Genomic DNA, 18,334 nt, shown 5'->3' on the forward strand with positions numbered 1-18,334 from the left:
GGAATTTCGGCTTGGAGATGGAAAAAGGAGAGCAGTTTCTTCTTGGAGCAGAGGCAGAAGAAAAGATGTCCTCATAATGAAGGGACTGGAAAATGGCTCAAATGTTCAAAATCGCAATGGAAACTTATTTTCGAAATAAGCCGCAAGCTGTTTAGACGTTTTCGGAGTTTGTTGCTTTCCACCATGCCTGGCTTCTAAGCTGTCATTAGAATAAACCGTGGGCCCCCCCACCCCCACCACCTCTTCTACCGCCAGAGTCACGGCTCAATCCATTTTCAAGCTGCACATTCACTCCAGAAACCCGATCCCCTCTCTTTTCACTGCAAAGATGATTCAGTCACTGCGCACCGCTTGTTTTAATCAAATCAAAATATTCACTCAGAGGGAAGGGTGGGGGGTGGGTGTTAAATTGAGCAAGTCACACAAATGCAGAAACACACACAGCACAGACGCGGTTGCTGAGGATTACCCAGGTGTTTTCTTTGAAAAGAATGGGGTGTCATCAATCAAACAAAAAGAATATACAGTAGGGTCACTGGAGCCAAGTTCTACTATTAGTTGACAGGCTTTGACCAGCACAAGAGGTCGGCAGTTTAGGCAGCAATAAGCGATTGAAGACTGGCCGCTCTGTACATCAGCTCCCTTGTGGTTCTGCAGTTGATGTGTCTGGACTTGTTGGAAGATTGAACCATTACACAAGCTGACGGGTACATACAGAAAGAGTCTGGGCTAAAGGCCGTTGCAGGCCAACTAGGCTGGCTAGAATTGGGACTTGTCCCGGATTTGGTAGCAGCAAGCAGACTGAAAGTGTCTGATCCCCCCCTCTGGCTGTGTGGCTGCTCTATCAGAGGACAATTGTGTCCCCCCTCCCCACCCAACAGACACACACTAGCACTGCTGATACCCATTCATACAGCAGGGTTGGACTGGCATAATCAGGGTACAGTCCCTTTGCCCAAAGGCACAACAGTAACAGTCAAAGCCACCATCTGCTAGCCAGTGAATCCAGATCCCTAAAATGCATGCGGCTCCCCACCCTCGTGGCAGGCAGACCGAATCACAGATGAAGATGATTCATGCACTGTGATCGCTGAGAGCAAAAAAGATCCATTGCCTCGCATGGCGTCACCGTGAGCCCTTTCCGAAATTACCCTGACGCGCCCACTGTCTTGATGAATAGGCCCCTGCCACTGCCAGTCTTCCACCTCTGACTCCGGCCCTCCCTAATCAAAGAGCCATTGTTCCGGCAAAGGCATGTGCTTGTGGGTCCGATCCATTACCTACGCCCCCCCCCCCCCGGCCCCCATCCCAGGCACACACAAACTCTCCCTCTCCCCCTCTCCTCGATTCCAGCTGGGCTGGGAAACAGCAGTCACCCCTTCTTAGGAGGAGCAACCAGGTTTTTGACGAAGGTGTGATCGAGCCCTCCCTGTGAGCTGTCAATCAAACGGCGCAGGATTCCCAGGGGCGCAATCGCCCGGCTCCTGAAGGCTACAAGGAGCAGGAGACCACAGGGATAGGAGAGCGATTTCATTCTCCGCAGTGTGTAGGAAGATCTTTTTTTTGTTTCCTTTCAAATTGTCGGGCAAGTTCCCAAGCACCCTGTACTTGGAGAGAGCACTTGGCGAAAAATAATGCTAATCATTTGAACAGTCGGTCACTTTGCAAAGCTTCGATCTGAAGTGAATTTGAACGCTGCCTGACAAGCTCACAACACAGGCAGGCAGAGCTGCACCGTCCTGTGTTCTGTGGGCACTGGGCCGCAGGACAATCCGGATCGGCCCTGGCGCATGCCCGTTATGGAGAAAGGCACCCACAGATCCTCATCTCTCCCATGTCCATGCACCCATCCATTCTGGGCAGCCGGAAAACCGGAGTGGGGAAATGGTGGGCAGGGCCAGGAAAACTGGGAGCCTGCGCGCATAAAAGCAGACGCCCGGCCAGACCCAGCCGGAGAAAACAAGACCAACCCAGAGCAGCGCCTGCCACTCGCGCAACTGGCAGAACTGCAGCCCGTCCCCGAACAAACGTCTGACGCTCGTCAGCCGCAGCTCGGTGTCTTCCTGATGGGAAAAGCAATCAGGCTGGGACGGGCCCAGTGGAATATCTTGCACGCGGAGCGACAGAGATGAAGTGCGTCATGATTGATGCTCCCTGGCTCGGGATTGCAGAGGACGAACCGGTGGCAGCAGGACTCCGAAGTCCGGAGTCCGGCATGTTCCTTTGCAAGGATCTCCTTGGGATCTGGGAATGGCTGTCCTCGTTCCACCATAGTTCCACTGTGGTTTCCACATGCTGCCGCTACTAGCAGGGCACACTGAAGGCATGTTCATGCCATAGGAAACCGCAGCTAAACTATGGTAAAACCACAAGGGAAGCGCAAAATTCCTATGAGCTCTTCTACCCAGGTAAGCTATCGGAATAATTGTCCTACTGTGTCTTGCAGCTGTAAAGTAAAAACACGCACAGCTGACTTGCCAATAGCTCACTTAACACTGCACTGCCGCCACACCCAGTATGCGATAGCAATCAGCACAGAGACTGCTACAGCTGCCTGGGGGCAATTCTCCCTAACATCCATAACATCTTTTGTGGGGGGCTGACCTATACGGTCCCCACTCAATCACCCATTTCGAAAGACTGGGAATTCTTTGAAGTTATGGATCAAGTAACAAGTAATCTGTCCAATTAAGGGAACTTTGGTCTTTGAGGGCTTCACAGTATTCACATTCTTGTTCCAAAGGATTGCTCATCTATTTCATTTAGCAAATGATCTGCTATATTCAACACCATCATTGTTTTTGCTGGATCGGGGCTGTACGGGATCACAGCTGGAGACATCCTGATTCATCCACATCCAGAGGCCAGAGCAAAACTAGCACAGTAAGCAGGTAATAGATCACAGGACACCCCAATCCTTCTAAAAGGACCCTGACTGATCGCGTTCTTCACATGTTCCCTTCATTTTCAGCAAGAATGCTGGGTGAATGGCACCCCAAATCATGTCTAAGGATCAGGGGGACGGGACTGACCTAGAGGTCAGGGTCACGGTATTGTCTCACGGTCAGGGCGAACATGAGCCATCAACTTCAGAAATGCAGCACTAAAGAAGGTGTTGGGCCCTTGGTATTTCGACAGAATCTAATTAGAAACTCTCTTTCTGTTTGAAACAACAGGGCTATTCACTCATTCCTAACTAGAAAATGTTTGTAGACCTCAGAGGAAGTGCTTGGGATTCTCAGGGGTTTATTCCTGTGAACATCAGCCAGGCTTCACGCCAGCCTTGCTGCTGTGATCCTTAACGTCTTTAAAAAAAAAAAAGCTGCTCGCTCATCTCAAGCTCTCAACCATCCTGTGCGCATTTCTTTTAATTGTCTCCTGGAGGCCTCTGTGGTTTGGCCTGACCGTATGCTCCTGAAAATCCTGAAGAACAATCTGGTCTAGAGGAACCACTGCATAACGGTCTCGATCAGGCTCTCCTGGGTCCCTGTGGAGTCTTAGAGCAACGTGATTGAGCCAATTGTCTGAAGTGAAGAAATTGGGGGAAGAAAAACACATTTTAATTTCTAACAGTCAGTCTAAGCTGGAGACCAGCACTTAGAATAGAAACAGGATAGTTAAAGAATGAACTCTGCACAACCCTAGGAAAAAAACACCTTAGCAGCGCCAAATTAAAGGGGCAGCTCATGTCACACGGCTTCACTCAGCAATTTCATAAAGTGGCGTAACCTACACAGTCTATTCTTAATGACTTGCATTTGCTGTTTCCGCTTAGTTTTCCATTTGCCCTTTAACTAAATACAAGGAGTGTGCTATAGTCCTCAGCCAGTAATGGATGGAGATATCAGAGACCATGTACGTATACTCTATATGGAGTATACTGTAATAGACTGACACAGCCCAGTCACAGGGCTCTAGACTCTTACAGTCCCTGTGGAGTCCAGCACACTGACACAGCCCAGTCACAGGGCTCTAGACTCTTACAGTCCCTGTGGAGTCCAGTACACTGACACAGCCCAGTCACAGGGCTCTAGACTCTTACAGTCCCTGTGGAGTCCAGGACACTGACACAGCCCAGTCACAGGGCTCTAGACTCTTAAAGTCCCTGTGGAGTCCAGCACACTGACACAGCCCAGTCACAGGGCTCTAGACTCTTACAGTACCTGTGGAGTCCAGTACACTGACACAGCCCAGTCACAGGGCTCTAGACTCTTACAGTCCCTGTGGAGTCCAGGACACTGACACAGCCCAGTCACAGGGCTCTAGACTCTCACAGTCCCTGTGGAGTCCAGGACACTGACACAGCCCATTCACAGGGCTCTAGACTCTTACAGTCCCTGTGGAGTCCAGCACACTGACACAGCCCAGTCACAGGGCTCTAGACTCTTACAGTCCCTGTGGAGTCCAGGACACTGACACAGCCCATTCACAGGGCTCTAGACTCTTACAGTCCCTGTGGAGTCCAGTACACTGACACAGCCCAGTCACAGTGCTCTAGATTGTTATTGTCAAAGAGGAGTATTGTCAAACAAAGCTCAATCACAGTGCTCCCAAGTTCTTATCATCCATATACAGTACCATGATGCAGCACAATCACAGTGCTCGAGATTCTTACCATCAAAGTGGAGTACACTCCACACGTCCCAGTCCCAGGACTCTAAAATCTCACAGTCATATTGAGCAGACTGAGCGAGCCCAGTCCCAGTTCTCTACATTCTTATTGCACATGCAGAGCACACTGGCAAAGTTTAATCATAGTGCTCTAGTTATCTTTAAAGCACAGTACATTGACAAAGCCCAGGCACAGTGCTCTTAATTCTTATCAATGTGGAGTACACTAACACAGAGCAGTCACCGTGGTCTAGATTCTTAAAGTCTGTGTAGAATACACTCAGAGCCCCATCCCTAGTCCTCTAGATTCCTTTTTTCCCATGTGGACTACACTGACATAGCCCATTCTCAGTACTCTAGACTGGTATCATTTGAGTGGAGTATACTGAAAAAGCCCAATCCCAGTTCTCTAGAATGTTATTGTTCATACAGTGCACACACAGTGATACAGCCTGGTCCAAGTGCTCTAGATTCTTATCATTCAGTTGTTGTACACTGACACAACTCAGTTGCAGTGGTCTAGAATCTTATCATCTATGTGGACTATGCTGTGTTAGCTCAGATCCTTAATCTTCTAGAGTCTTAGAGTCTCAATGCCTAAACGCATTCACAGTTTTCTAGATTGTTGTGATCCAAGTAAGGTAAACCCCCCAAAAAATCCCAGTTACAGGGCTCTAGACTCTCACAGTCCCTATGGAGTCCAGTACACTGACACAGCCCAGTCACAGGGCTCTAGACTCTTACAGTCCCTGAGGAGTCCAGCACACTGACACAGCCCAGTCACAGGGCTCTAGACTCTTACAGTTCCTGAAGAGTCCAGCACACTGACACAGCCCAGTCACAGGCCTCTAGACTCTTACAGTACCTGAGGAGTCCAGTACACTGACACAGCCCAGTCAAAGGGCTCTAGACTCTCACAGTCCCTGAGGACTCCAGTACACTGACACAGCCCAGTCACAGGGCTCTAGACTCTCACAGTCCCTGTGGAGTCCAGCACACTGACACAGCCCAGTCACAGGACTCTAGACTCTCACAGTCCCTGTGGAGTCCAGTACACTGACACAGCCCAGTCACAGGGCTCTAGACTCTTACAGTCCCTGTGGAGTCCAGCACACTGACACAGCCCAGTCAAAGGGCTCTAGACTCTTACAGTCCCTGTGGAGTCCAGCACACTGACACAGCCCAGTCACAGGGCTCTAGACTCTTACAGTTCCTGTTGGAGTACACTGACATAGTCCAGTCACAGCAATCTACAGTTGTTCTGTTATTATTTATATTTTGTTATTAACAAGTAGGAAGAGTAAAAATTCAACCCATTCAGCAAAATGATCTATACCAGAGAGCCTGTTCCATGCATATTTGCGCATGTCCTTTGGCTTAGTGCATTCTGCTATCATGAAGTGGGTGACTACATTGTGCAGCACACTTTTCAAAACAAATTCTCAAGTAGCTTTTTTAGTCCGCTTGCATAACAAATGGTCAAAATTAAACACTAAAGTTCTTTAACATCCTGACTTGGGCTGTTTGTGTATTTTCTTCATGGACAACAAGAAACAGCAGAAGAAAAGGCCATCGGAGTTTCCTTTAGAGGAGCCGCAGAATATTTTTGTAAGCATTTCAGTAAAATCATGTCTCCAGGCTCAAGGCTGACTCTGTGGGAACAGGGTTGGGGAACATGTGTCAGCGTGAGCAGGCTACAGCATGCAATAGGCTCGAGAACAGTGCGCAGCGTTAATTGGCTTCCCCACCATAACTACTGCCTTGGAGAAGAAGCAAATGGCTTTTTTTTAAGGCAAATTGAGCTTTCACGGCAAATGACCACGAAAGGCAGAAACAGCGAGCGAAAATGAGAGAGAGTGAGAGAGAGAAAGAGAGACGCGCCCCGGATCGCACACAGCAGGGTGCACATCGTGAGACAACTACAATAACAGGAAATTAACAAGAGATAAAATCTGCCTTAGGCTCCCTTCAGGGGTGTGGGGTGGGGGTGAAAAGTTTTGCCAGAACTCTTCTTTTGAAAGAGGAGCCAAACGTTTTCCTGAAGCAGGCGGCAAGAGGAAGTGTCAGGAGCTGCCAAACGTTTCGACTTTGGTCTTCGGAAAGGCCGGGGCGAGGAGGGCCGGTAGTGAGGTGCAGGGGGGAGGACGGGTGGAGGTGTGGTTGGGAGAGATTGTTATGGGGAAGGAGGGGGTGCCGAATATTACCAAATACCCCCCCCCCCCCCACTGTCATCCCCAATCATGACGTCATAAATTCAGTGAGGTGAGCCAGGCGATGCACGTTTCGACCTCAGTCTTCCCTCGTCTCACCAGCTGAGTTGCTTTTAACCGCGGAACAGAGCGGCTGGCTCGCATGAGGGCTTGTCTTGAGCCTGTCCGCTGTCCTGCAGCGGGGCGTACCGACAGAGCCCGTGACGCTGTCACACGCAGTTTGCAACAGCTGCTGATCGAGAGGAAAAAAAGGGGGAAAAGGGGAACTGCTAACTGCATTAACTACAGGTTGCTGAGATAAAAATAACTGGGGGGGGAGCACAGATGCTTATGTGCCTCCCCTATTCGGGGTTTGAAGAACCTTTCTCCTTCAGCAATTAAACCTGTTTTCGTGGGGCGAGGGTCAAAAAAGAAGCCAGCAAACCATGGAGATCCGCTAGAAAACTTGACACACTTTTAACAATTTTGCTGGTGCGCATTCCTCCTCCTCCTCCTCCTCCTCCTCAGCCAAACCAGGCAGAAAGCGATCCAAATGTCCAAAACAAGATTTTCTTATTTAAAAAAAAAATACTGCCATTGCTATTTTTATTATTGTGAACTGACTCGGCGCTCGAAAGATTAAATGTCCTAGAAGAGGGGGCTTTGTGCAGTGGAGGGGGGTGGGGGGGGGGCCTTGCGAAATATAAAAATCACCACCACCACCACCATCATCACCATCATCATCATCATCATCATCATCATCACCAGAACAAGTCAGAATTTCAAAGAGCAAGCCAGCATCCGATCCGAGCGCTCGTCACAAGTCACAAAGCTTGTTTTCTTTTTTCTTTTTTTTTTCCGAGGAGCGAGATGGCACTGGAAACATTTAAAAGAGAGAAAAGCAAGAACGAGGCAGGGAGGATCTAAAAAAAAATGGAAATGAAAAAATAATAAACCCAGCTTAGGGCCAGACGCAATAGCTTCTCTGCCTGCCTCTCTCTCCCTCTCTCCATTGCAGCAAGTTGATAAACAGTAAGACTACATACCTCTTGAAATCTGGAGCAGCATCTCAGTTCTCCACAGTTCAGCTTGTGTAGACTAACAGTGCAAGAGCTGACTACAGTTAACTGAGTTTTGCTGACTCTCGTAGTTGGCCTTGACAGCGTCTCAGCGGTTAGTTAGTTAGTTTCTTTTTCTTTCTTTTTTTCTCGTTTATCTTTTCCTCCTCTCCCCCTCCTGGCCTTTTTTTTTTAAAGAGAATTGCAAGGCTGAACTGCTCACAGATAGAGAGAGGCAGCCATTTAGCAGTTTGTTACAGGCACTGGCAGCCCCAAAATGGCTGAAAACAAACAGGAGCGATGCCAGCTTAGCTGAGCGCTCACACACACACACGCTCTCTAGCACACTCACACACACAGACACAGAGAGAGAGAGAGTGAAGAGAGAGAGAGAGAGCCAGGGGGAGAGAGACAGTCGAGAGGGATGTACTGTTCCCTAAATTAGAGTGAGGGAGAGCGAGAGAGAGAGGGAGGGAGGAGAGAAGAACTGTTGTTCAAACGAGGGAGAAGGGTGAGAGAGAGATGAGAGGAAAAAAGTGTCAGCCAGTCTAGAACGACAAGAAAAGGGGGAAGGACTCCTAATCTCTTTGCATCGACTTTTTGCAAAAGTTGAAAGATTTTTTTTCTGGGGTTGGGTGATGTGAGGGATGAACTCACCAGAAGAGAAAGAGAGAGATGAGATCATCTACCCCCGGAGAGAAGGGGAAGGAGAGGACAAGACATGCATCACCTCCCTTTAAAAAAAAGGGAAGGTTCTGCTTCAGAAAGGAAAGGAGGAATAGTAACAGATGAGATGGTAGGGTGTCCTTCATGACCCCCCCGGCCCCCCTACACGATGGAGAAAGACCAGAGCTGTCAAACTGGAGTCCTCTCTAGTCCGAGATTTCGGCTTTTTGGTCCCAGTTTAAGTGCTCAGACACGCAATGAATACAAGCATGTACCACCTACTCTCAGAAAAAAACAGGCTCTTCCAGGATAATCCTCAAGTACAAGGTTTACACTCTGGCAGACTTGTTTTGCGAATAATCAGTCATGACGGTCTTATACTGCTGTTTTGGTTTCGCAGTAGCAAGTGGACACCTTACGAATGTTCACCCGACAGAGTCTACCACTAGATTTTGTGCACCAGGGTTTCACTCTAGTTTTTCTGGGTTTCCCTGTAGCTATAAATTTTCCTTCCTTGTGCCTTTACAGCACCGGTGTGTGGGCACAGCATGGTGTACTGTCGTAAGCATATCTTCTAAATATTTGTTACGGTAAAGCACAGCAAAAATACGGTGAAACTAGAGTTTCAGACTCCTGAATTTACTAAGGTAATTCCCCACGTGGGCACCTCTCAAAGGATCTAAGAAAAGCAGTGTAGATGATGTTGTGGGTGTTTCAGACAGCCACTACTCATTGTGTAAAGTGACACGTCTTCAATTCTTGGAACAGATCATATTTAATGTTCTCTACAGCCTTTTGTCAGCTAATGGACCGCACATAGTATTATATTATATGGTATATGGTAAGGGCTTTTACAATGCATATAAGAAATAACATCCACCCATTTTCTCACCACTTTATCCAATAAAGGGTTATGGGGCAGCCAGAGCCTGTCCTGGCAGGCAACAGGTGCAAGGCAGGGCACACCATGGACAGGACGCCAGTCCATCCCAGGACACACACTGATACAAACACAGACACGCACACACTCACACCAGCTTTCCCAAAAGTCAATTAAACTACCAGCATGTCTTTGGACTGTGGGAGGAAACCGGAGCACTCGAAGGAAACCCACACAAGCCAGGTGAGAACATACAAACTCCTCACAGACAGCACTCCAGACATTGAACCCTGGGCCGCAGCACTCCATGACTGCAACACTAACCACTGTGCCAATTTGCCGCCCAATAAACAACAATTAATTAAGTTAAAATTAATTAAGTAATTGAGGTCTCATGCTCTGGGACTGCACACATGGTCAACGTACAAGTTCAAATGTGTAGCACCAGCCTGGGTGACGTGGGCATCAGTTCTGTGCCAGCAGCCCCACTGCATGTCAGATCAGATGGAGGAACGTGCCTCACCAGCTGCCTTAGCACCTAATTTAAGGGGGACAGACTGAACAGGTCTGGACTGGATTCTCACAAGGACAACAGTGAACACTGCTATTTTTCAAGCATGCCTGTGATCACTGTAGATAAGGAAAAAAACAGTAAAAACAGTAATGATTGCACGCTGCAGAAAACTCAATGCAACAGCCTGCTGCTTAACAATCCATTTCAGCCTCCCTTAGAAATCAAATCATTTGGTCCTGTTTAGTTGTACTGGGATATCTAGAGGCCTTGTAGGGAAGAAGATCCGGATCCAGATCCTCAAAGTGCTCCTGCCTCAGTTTGCTGAGATCCAGACAGTCCACAACCATCTCAGCCCAGTGCAAAGCCACAGCATTGCCAAATGCAGCACTGATTCTCATACAGCTGCTCGCCCAGAGGTCTGTCCTCCTTCATCTTCATCTTGTAGGGCCAAGGAAACCTCTGGTCTTCAACCCAGCTGAGCTCTCAGTGGCTCAACTGGACCAATCACTTCCTTAACTAGTGTCAATGGACATTTCTCACTGGATCTCTATGTAAAACATCCTACAAACCTTGAAATCTCCTATTTCCAATCTCCCGGTATAGACTAGCACTAATTTTCTAGGGCCTATTTTGAGGCCAGCCTATTAAATGCTACTGCCCTGTTGCAGAGCAGTCTATAGATTCTGGAGCCCTGTTGTAGAATGACTTCTATAATCTATGACTTTGGTCTAGACCAGCCTTTTCAGATTTTAGATCCATGGTCTAATGTGGCCTTATATTCAAGAGTTCCAGTCTACATTGTATAGAAGGTCCTGTCCTAGTCTACGTTTTAGATTCTAGAGCCCCAGCTAATGGTAAATTTTGCAGCCCTGTTCCAGGTCTTTCTAGAAATCTATTTCAGGCTACACTTTATATATTTAGGCTCTTTTCAAGACTGTCCTTTTAGATTCTAGGTCTAGCTCTTAGGTCTAGACTATTACGTTATATATTTATATATTTTATCTATATTCTGATTCCGGTCAGTACATTGTCATAAAGTATGTGTCCGCTCACAGTATGCTGATGACGTGTTGCAAGACAGCATATCAGAACTCACTGCCTCATCAAGCAGTTCTGTCCGTGTTCTACATAACTACCTCTATTAACGCCCTATACTACCACACTTTTTAAAAATCCTCCTAGACAAGAATGCAACTATCTTCCAGCGCATGTGTGTACCTTTATCTGTCACCGATGGAGACAGGCTGTTCGGGATTCTTTTCGTTGTGCTTTTCCACTTTCTCTGACGAGCTTCCCAATGAGTCGATTCACTTATTTTGGGTGGTTTTCCACACTCTCCTATCAGGTGCATCTGAAAGGAATCGGGGCTCAGCCAGCATGGATTTCTTTCTGGAAAAGGCTGATTTTGAAGGATGCAGCTTGTGGAATGTCCTGTTGCAGAGGGACTGAGGAATAAAGGCTGTCTAGCTCCCTGCGTTTGTTCTGTGTTTGTGAACAGACTCCCCCCCCCCACATCCCCGCCCTGGAGCTCTGGGCCTGAGCTCTCTGGCTAACCCACCCGCCAGCAGCGAGCGCCTCGGCCGGGCCTAGAGGTGCAGAACCACACAGAACCCCGCAGCTCCCGGGACAGGCGGGCCGGTCGCCAGGCCCTGTCCGAGTGACCCCGAGCCCGACGGCCAGCCGGGCAGGCTCCTTCCTGGCTCTCCGCCTTGGAAAGGCAGAGAGAGCAGCAGCCAGCGGAACAGGGAAACGTAGGGGGTGGGGGGGGGGGGTGGAAGGAATTTTCTGGAAGCTTTTTTTGATTCTGACTTCCTTCCATTCGCTGTGTGTTGTCTCTTGCTCTCTCACTGCAGTACCTACCCCCCCCACCCCCCCCCCATGGCCGTCCTCTCTCTCTCCCTTTGTATACCAGCGAGCCCGTCTCCATGGGAACCACATTTGGATTCCGTGTTGTTCCCTGACCTCTCGTGCTTTGGAACAACTTCTTTCAGCCCTTTTTTTTGTCCTTTCCTCCTCTCTTTCGCTCTTTCTCTTTTAGTGAGGGAGTGTTTGGAGATGAGGGATGGAGGGGGGGGGGTTTGGGATGGGGGGGGGCAGGCTTTAGACTGTTATTGACGGAGTGCATCTACAGCCAGCAAACCCTGAAGACTTACAAACGGGGAGTCAGCGATCGGCCAGGCCTTAAGCGGTGAGAGCACGCACACACAGGACAGCACAGCGAGGACACACACACAGCTTTCGGCCACCCAGATCAGCGCCAGCCCCGCCAGGAAAACGGCCCGCAGCAGGCTGGCTCGCTTCCGACAGATTTTCAAACGCTCACCTTTCAAAGTGAACCGACGCCGGATAATCACGTACTCCATCTGACTGGGGGGCCGTGGGGAGCTACTCCTTTCAGAATGATATTTCACTTGCAAATCTTAATGGATCACCAACGACTTAGGGGTTTCATGCGGAAAGGAATGTTTTTTAAATTGCCGAGGGATGGTGCTTTGGAAAATTAAAGAGAGTTAAGAGAAGCAAGTCAGGGTAAAGTTTGGAGTTTGAGCAAGGCAAACAAAACAAATGTCAAAAAGACTCGTGTCTGTAGCAAGAACTATCAGATCTACAGTGAAAACATAATTCAATGATGAAATATAATTTATTTCTGTTTTGCAGCAATTATATATGTTTGGAAACTGGAAGATCTCCCACTGCACAAATAGGGGACTACAGACAAACAGACCCATTGCAAATCAGAGAGAAAGAACAGTGTGCGTTACAAATCTGCATGCAGCATTAGTAATGCCCTCATCTCATTGGCTGAACAATTAGCTACTTGGTGGTTGCCATTGCTGTTTAAGCTCCCTGCCCATGGAGTCGGCCACACAGCTGTTTGAAAGTGTTCTGTGTGTGTGTCTGTGGAATGGCCACTGAGCTGGGGCTGATTTTAGCTTTGTCTCCTTAAAATCAAATGTTTTCCTCTTCATACTTATGCAATGTGTATGCAGCGATATGCAAATGACAGCATATATAGGGCATATACAGAGTATGTGAGGCCTCTACAAGATCTAATACTCAGCTGCACTTCCCTTCCCTCAGGAGAAACAGACTGAGGCTCCCTGCTACTTCGTTACCTGTTTTACACCCCACTGTGTGCAGTGTATCACGGCAAGGCTCTGTGCCTGTGCTGCTGGTTCCCTGGTGCCACAGCTATGCCTGTCCCAGATAAGCACCAGGCTTCCCATTAGACCCCTTGGGGCGGAAAGGGAGTGAGTCAGAGGAGGGGGAAGGATATCAGATTTGCACAGGGAATTGGACCACCACAAACACAAATGAACCTGTGTCACTCTAAAATCAGTCCCCAGGGAACATTTCACCACCAATTTTGGAGACTGTTTCTGTTCTACATATCCCATAAGGTGCACATTGACATCAATGGGGGAGGGGGGGGTGGGGCTTTTACAATTTGCACTGCAAATGTGTAACGGTTTGAAACTATCAAGAGACATTGCAGGATGGAACAGACACGGTTTACAGTCTTTTAAATGTTAGCTTAGATGCAGTTTCCCAATTTGACCTGAACTGCATTTGGCAGCATTAACACAAATCAATTTGTACTGCAGGAAAATAGACCACTGGACCTAAATCGAGGCAGGGTAACACAGACTGACCCATCTGAGCACCTGAGGGAAAGCCCTTAGTGAAACAAGGCCGCTCTTTAAGGTATATATCCCTTATTTTCCCCCACCTTTAATCAATCAGTCTCCAGCCACAGCTGACCTGTCCTGCATCCTTCTCCACCAGTGACCGACAGGCCACTGCATGACGACACAGGGCTCGAGTCACCAGACAGCGACCACATGCCCGACACCAGTCCCTGCAGCTTACTTTTGACATACAGTATCACTGCTCATCAGTTTCTAGATCATCATTGACAGGTGAAAAGAGGAGTGCTGACCTGGAATCCTGTGATGGGCTCACAGCGAGGGCCTGGGGCGTCTGGGTGGGCTGCAGGCGCACCGATCGCCCTGGGCGCGGGACAGGCTGTTCCCCATTCACGGCCCCCTCCTACACGCGCTTCTGCAAAAGCACAGGACAGAAAACGTCAGCCATCGGCCCACACCAATCTGTTCCCTCTACCTCCACATTTTTGGGGTAATTGAGGGTTTTCCTCCAGGGCACATTTGTTCCTCTTTGCTTAATTTCTCCTGCAGAAAACTCCACAGCTCGAAAAATGTTGTTAATTGCTTTTATAACTATTTGGTGTGCAGCTGCTGTTTTTGCAGCGTATAATGTAGTAAGGTGCCTAGCTTTAGTATATAATATATTGTAGATGAATAATGATTAACAAAGACTGTCCCAAACAAAACACGGACAGTGATCAGCTCTTGACTGGCTTTGATCGAGGGCGGGGACGATGAATATGGCGATCCGCATTAAGAGTTCACTATTTAAGCTCCAGCAAGAGCAGCCCCAGCGCATTTTAGGGACAGCTCTAAAATGCCAAAAACACAGTTTGTTGAGGTGGCTGTTTTGAGCTGCACAGCAAAGAAACAAGTAACGTCTTGCACTGGAGAAAAAAACAACAAATTCTGTTAAGGGAATCCCCACTGACACAGTGATTTCAGTGTGCTTTACTGCACTTTACTCTGTTTTCACTATGTTTCCACTGTAGTTCACTATATGTACTGTGCTTTATTATGCTTTCGAGGTGCTGAAATCCACTTTACTCTGTTTAACATAGTGATCTTAATGTACTTTATTGCATTTGACTGCTTTTCCCCTGTACTCTACCACTTTTGATTCATCGTGCATCACAATGCGTGCTACAGCAACTGAGAGCTTATATGAACCCTGCAGCGTGCACAACAAAGGTGGCCGGACTTACAGGTACGTGTGTAAATGCGTGTGTACTTTTCTCATTCCTGCAGCTGACAATGTTGACCTAAATTCAATGCAGCAGCTTTCAGCAGAGCCAAGAATGGAAAATGCGTTTTTTCGCACCTCACCATCAAAATAACCACATGTGCTGCACATCAGGCCCGCGGCAGTCTGGTGTTCAGCTGCCCTGCTGCACAACCCGCACAGGGCCACAGGGCCGTGGTACCAGCATGGACCGGGTCTGAGCCGGATGGGCTCGGTGGCGGCGTGATCTTTTTCCAGGCGACAAGCGCACGCACCCCATCAGTCAGCCTGAGGGCTGAAGTAGGTCAGCAACACCCCTCCGCGACAGTTTCCTCAGCGCCGGCCGTACAACACCTTCACACTGGTGAGCGGGGTTTTATGCTTTTCGCAGTTATCCGGCACTGTGCTGCACACTGACCCCGCACATCTACAAGGACCTGAACACGAACTGAACATGACGCCTGTCACCTTGCCCTCGCCCCCAGTGCCAGGCAGCTGCTCGGTAGCTCTGGAGAGCGCCGTGCTGATGAGGTCCTGGCTCTTCCGAGTCCGGAAGCCCCTGGGAGGTGCCGTGCAATCGGGAAGAGGCTGGAGCCCTGGTGTCACCAGCACCCCGAAGAGCGAGCTGGGTTCCACTCGGCCGTTCCGTTTTGGGGGTGGGGGGGTGCCTTGAGCCTCGCCCTTCCAAGACCCTACACCCCACCGCTGCTGGCCCGGACAGCCGAGCCCGGGCTCAGGCTGGAGGCAGGGAAAGAAACTGGGGGATCCGACTCCTCTCTAGCAATCTTGCCTTTAAACCCAGAAACGAGAGATTCCCGAAGGAAACAAGGATGCTGAGCTCCCAGGCACCCTTTGTGTAAACTGTATTTTGAAATGATTTTTTTATTTATTTTCTGGGGGGGGGTTCTTCATCAAACCATCGTTTCCCCGTCTCTTCCCTCTTCCCGCCCTCCTGCAGAAGGCCCGGCGTGAAATCGCTGCTCTGCAGCGGGAGGAAGTGAGACACCACGCTCTGGTTCTCACTCTGACTGCGGCGCTCAGGGTGACTCATCTGCTTCTACAATTAGGCTCAGGATTAATGGTCGTGATAAGCCAAGGGGGTGCTCCCATTCCAAAAAAGGCTGCCAAAATACATTTTGAGATGACTGGCAAATTCTGCAATTCGCTCCCACGCCATTCGCTGGGCTGCACCACATTTTCCACCAACCTTGAACCAGGGCTGTGTGCTCCTCCTCTTGCGATGACCTGTCAGTAGCCTTTCACCCTGCAGCTCACAGCTGGCAGCCCACTGGAGCTCAGCAGGTGTGAGCCTGGAGGGGAGACCTCCTGGGAAAAACGAAGGTTGCTGCTGGAAGAGGTGTTAGTGGAGCCAGCAGGGGGCGCTCACCCTGCGGTCTATGTGGGTCCTAATGCCCCAGTATAGTGAGGGGGGCACTATATTGTAAACAGGCGCCGTCCTTTGGATGAGACGTAAAAGCAATGCCCTGATCTTCTGTCATGATAAAAAATTTCAGCAAGTTTCTTGAAAAAAGTAGATGTTTTACTGTGGTGTCCTGGTCAAATTTCCCCTCTGGCCTTTACCAATCATGGCCTCCTAATAATCCCCCTCTCAACTGGCTTCATCACTCTGCTCTCCTCCTCACTGAGAGCTGATGTGTGGTGAACGTTCTGGCGCACTATGGCTGCCGTCGCATCATCCAGGTGGGGCTGCACACTGGTGGTGGTGGAGGGGAGTCCCCATTACCTGTAAAGCGCTCTGAGTGGAGCATCCAGAAAAGCGCTATATAAGTGTAAGCTCTGTACAGAAGGAAATAATGACAGGAAGCATGCATGATGTAGGCGAGGGCTGTCATCCTCCTGTGAGCTGGGGTGGGGGCGTTCCTTCATACATTTTTGTCGACCAAAGGGGACTCGTTGTTCCAGGTTGAGGGTGTTCATCCTTCTGGGATTTGATTTTAAGCGAATGCAAAAAGAGGACACTCCGTGTAACAGAAGGTACCCTTCCCGTCAGCAAAGAGAACAGCGCCCCCCTGCAGCGGGGCTGATATCGAAGCTGATGTGGGGGGGCGGGGGAGCTGTGCAGGCAGTCAGCGGAGGACAGACACAGGCCAGGGGGGCCCCAGGCAGCTCTGAGCGCAACGATCAACAGGATTGGGTGTCTGGGGGGGGGGGGCGGGGGCTTTCAAAGCGGGCTCTCCGTGGGGGGGGGGGGCGACCACCTGCCCCCCTGAAGAGGGCCTCGCCGCAGATAAAGGGGCCGCGGCTACGGTCCAGTGCACTTCCCGTTCCGCGGTGCTGATCTGCATTTCAAACGAGGCGAAAGCCTGTCCCCGATGAGAGCCCCGCTCAGCGCGTCCACTCCCGAGTCCGGCCAGCGCGCGGAGCTGCCCCTTCCACACAGAGCGCTCACCCCGGAGCTGGTATTGACACAAACAGTCTACCGCACACGTCTGAGGCTCCTGTGCACAATCTGGGTTTGCTCCTCCATTTACTTTGTGCTGCTGAGTAGAACTGTATAACATGACTTTAACTTTCATTTTACATCACACCTTCAAAATGTGATAGAGTTCCAATCTGCAAAGGCATATAAATGTCTCAATGCCTGTACGCAGCAGATGTGAAGGTATATGTGTGTGTATATGCAAATACTGTATATGCACACATTTCTGTAATTTACTACCTCGTGTACTTAGAGATAAGGATCATGCGTTTAAAATAAAATATGCAAGAATCTTAAATCTGTCACTTTGAAAACGTGTGTGTTGCTTAGAAAGGTCATTATACGCACTGCACACACAAACTCTGCGGGAAATCACACGTTGCTTTGTGTGTTCATTACTTTCAAGCTTGCTGTGAAGTGTTTCTGCATGATCATCTGTTTCATGTTGTGTGCGTGTTCCTCCAATGGGTCGTGTTCCCTCTGACGACAACGACGGAGCGCTAGAACTGGTGAGAGGGTACTTCTGAATTTCTGAATTTCTGAACCTTCAGCTCAATAATTCATTTATCATGGAGCTGGAGCATTTTGTCATTATGTGCATTATGTGGCATATTGAAGCAAAAAGGCTTTTTGCCATAATAAGTTTCAAAGTTCTTGTTATCACTGATAATAATTCTTTACACTTATACAACGCTTTTCTGGACACTCCTCTCAAAGCGCTTTACAGGTAATGGGGATCCCCTCCACCACCAGTGTGCAGCCCCACCTGGATGACGTGATGGCAGCCAAAGTGCGCCAGTGAGTTCCCAACAGAGTGATGAAGCCAGTTCAGAGATGGGGATTATTAGGAGGCCATGACTGGTAAAAGGCAGGGGGGAAATTTGGCCAGGACACCAGGGATTTTAATGACTACAGAGAGTCAGAACCTTGGTTTTAGGTCAAATCCAAAGGATGGCACCTTTTTACAGTAGAGTGTTCCCCTTACTGGGGCATTAGGACCAACACTACAGGGTGAGCGCCCTCTACTGGTCCCACTACCACCACATCCAGCAGCAACCTTAGCTGAGGTCTCCCATCCAAGTACTGACC

The 18,334-nt window shown here is 49.1% G+C and overlaps 1 protein-coding gene across 3 annotated transcripts in view; it reads right to left on the bottom strand.

Annotated features, from left to right (window-relative positions):
- zbtb4 (zinc finger and BTB domain containing 4) overlaps positions 1-18,334 on the bottom strand; it is a 40,675-nt gene that overhangs the window by 15,604 nt on the left and 6,737 nt on the right. For 2 of the 3 annotated variants that reach the window (XM_015340773.2, XM_015340772.2), the window contains one exon: positions 13,859-13,980. The gene's annotated coding sequence lies outside the window, so the exon portion shown is untranslated. Of the gene's footprint in view, positions 1-7,846; positions 8,251-13,858; positions 13,981-18,334 lie in introns of those variants that run through there. The other variant, XM_015340770.2, reaches the window with a different exon arrangement.

The sequence above is a fragment of the Lepisosteus oculatus genome, chromosome 3 (assembly GCF_040954835.1).
Source record: "Lepisosteus oculatus isolate fLepOcu1 chromosome 3, fLepOcu1.hap2, whole genome shotgun sequence".
In the NCBI taxonomy this organism is placed as follows: Eukaryota; Metazoa; Chordata; class Actinopteri; order Semionotiformes; family Lepisosteidae; genus Lepisosteus; species Lepisosteus oculatus.